We start from the raw sequence: 2,717 nt of genomic DNA, 5'->3' as shown, positions 1-2,717 counted from the left end.
ATGTTAGTCCCAAAAAATAGTATAAAAAGTTGCCAAAAGTGTATGAAAGTTGTAGAATATTGGAACGAAACAATCAAAAATTATATATACGACGGAGACGTATCACCCACCTCACACTATCACCATGCGACACCTAACTCTTTACATAGTACTCCCTCCATTCCTAAATATTACTAGATGAGTCCCCACACGTTGCCATGGAACAGCGGTATATCTCTCTGCACAAAATTATTGATTTCATAGAACTAAAAAGAAAACTCTATAACCGCATGACAAATGTGGTAGCCAAACTAAATAAACTGCCATCATCATTTAGATCATCCCACGTAAGGAAAAAGATCAGCCAACTCCTACTGCATAATGGGATTATATTTTTCTTTTTGACATGTTAATGGGACTTAAAAGCTCACTTACATGCATGCTACCGGTGCATGCTTGCATGCAGACATGTTGATGTGATTTAAAACCCACTCACATGCATGTGCCACGGTATTTTTGCATGCTTGCATGTGGCTTAGTGCGGAGCCTCTCAACGTCTAGATCAGACGGCTATTATGGACTGATTTACTTCATCTAACGGCTACATCAATTTTGATGATGTGGCTCAAGGAGAGGATAGAGAATTCCTAGTAGTGGGGGCTAGCTATTACTAGTAGATAAGTATTTGTAGAGATTCCACTAGGTGAAGTACATACGAAACAAAATGAATGAATCTACACTTAAAATGCATCTATATACATCCGCTTGTGGTTCATGGTGAAATCTCTACAAAGACTTATATTTAGGAACGGAGGAAGTACTAGTAATTTATCAGCGAGATAAATTTGTACAATGCTATGAAGCTTCCAGCTTCTGTTACATGTATCTTGCGTCCAAAGTTGCCCGTTGCAACATTTCATCAAATACAAAGGAGATTAACATGCATGCTATTGCATCTCAATGATTGACAAATCATAGCAAATATGTACTCCCTCCGTTCCAAAATAAGTGTCTCAACTTTGTGCAAACTTTAGTACAAAGTTGTACTACTACTAAAGTTGACACTTATTTTGGAACAGAGGCAGCTAAAGAAAAAAACGATCCATGCAGTCCCTAGCCCTTGAACCGTGAACCCTGACCAGGCTTCAATTTGCTGGCAACGTTCGAGCTTCCTAATAAATGAAGTTTGCAACCTTTTGACCATCGGATCATTTTGTGTAGTTTCACCAAAATCGAGATGAGCATCCCTATGGCAAAGAAATTGAAGAAGCATGATTAGAATAAGATTACTGGAACTAGTTGATGAGACATAAACTCATCACAAATATAGTACGTAGAAACCAGTAGAGGTATCAGGCATGTGCGGGGCAAAGAAGTAGAGAAATATCCACAGGGAGTGATGTGGGCAGCTGGAGCAGTGGTGCAAGCCGGCTGTAAAGGGAGTTGTACCTGAGGGACGTAGCTCAACCTTGAGGAGGGCGGCGGGAGGCGGCAACTGCCCACGTCGCGTCAGTGAGCAAGGGACGAAGGCAACCTCACCGGCTTTGTGAGAGAGAACGGCGGGGACCCCTGATCGGGATGTGCCGATAGTGGGTTTTCGCCGTCGGCGAGGACCACCACATCTACATTAAGCATCCACCCCTTCCCCAAGAGGACGTGATCCGCCGGGATGTTAGAGATGTGGCCAGAGTCGTTTTGTGCGAGAGAGTGTGAAGAGAGCAACCCCAGCAAGCAACCGTGTAGGCTGGCTCGTCCTGACTATGTATATAGTGGAGCATTTTCCTTTTCTCTCCATATGAACCTATCATATTGCGTACGTGCCACTGAAGAAAAAAAACTTTATTTATAAATGACGCGGCACCTACTACTCGTTCTCCTATAACCTTGCGCTTGGCATCTCCAAAATATTAACCTTGCGATTGGCTCTTCGCCTCTTCGGGAAGTCGATCAATAATGGTAGTGCAGTATATATCGTTCTGGCTATATGAGACTGAATGAATTGCTGCACGTCCACCACGTGGGCGAGGGTCGAGGGGCGAGGGAGAGTGCTACATACGGAGCAAAATGAGTGAATCTACACTCTAAAATACGTCTATATACATCAGTGTTTGGAGTATGTACTAGTAGTTCATGTTGAAATCTACTAAAGGACATTTATATTCCAAACAATATGATATAATCTCTATAACCAAGGTAGTAGGGACGAGGAGTAAACGGAGGGAGTAGTAAATTTTTCTCCTCGTCCTCTGAGCCACCGCGCGCATGGGCGAGGGAGCGGGCGTAAGGCGGAGCAAGCTTCACCTCATCCTGCGAGCCACCGCGCCCATGGGCGGGGGAGACGGCGTACTAAGCAAGCTTCTCCTCATTCTGCGAGTTGACAGGACACAACAAAAGTACTCCAGTGTATAGAGCCTTGCCTCTAAGGTAGGCCCCACATGGTTTGCCTCTTTTTTTAATTTAACATAACGCGTCAAGTCGCAATTTGTTTGTTCACCCGTGGTAGACGATCCTCCCTCCACCAAGTGGACAACCAGTACACGTCCCAAATTACCACGTGGGCTGCCTTTTTCATACATAAATGAGCTCCACTGTGTACCTGCGCGGGTGTAGTTGGGAAAGAGACGGGAGTACGTGCACCATGCATGCACCTCTTCTCTTCGTGCACGTCCCCCACCTACGTGGGTGTGTGTGAGAGATACAAACCGCGTTCGTGAGTATTTTTTGTTTTGGGGTGGGGG

This window comes from Triticum dicoccoides, chromosome 7B (genome assembly GCF_002162155.2).
Source record: "Triticum dicoccoides isolate Atlit2015 ecotype Zavitan chromosome 7B, WEW_v2.0, whole genome shotgun sequence".
Taxonomy (NCBI): Eukaryota; Viridiplantae; Streptophyta; class Magnoliopsida; order Poales; family Poaceae; genus Triticum; species Triticum dicoccoides.
The sequence above is the reverse complement of the archived record's forward strand: the minus strand, read 5'-3'. Positions refer to the sequence as shown.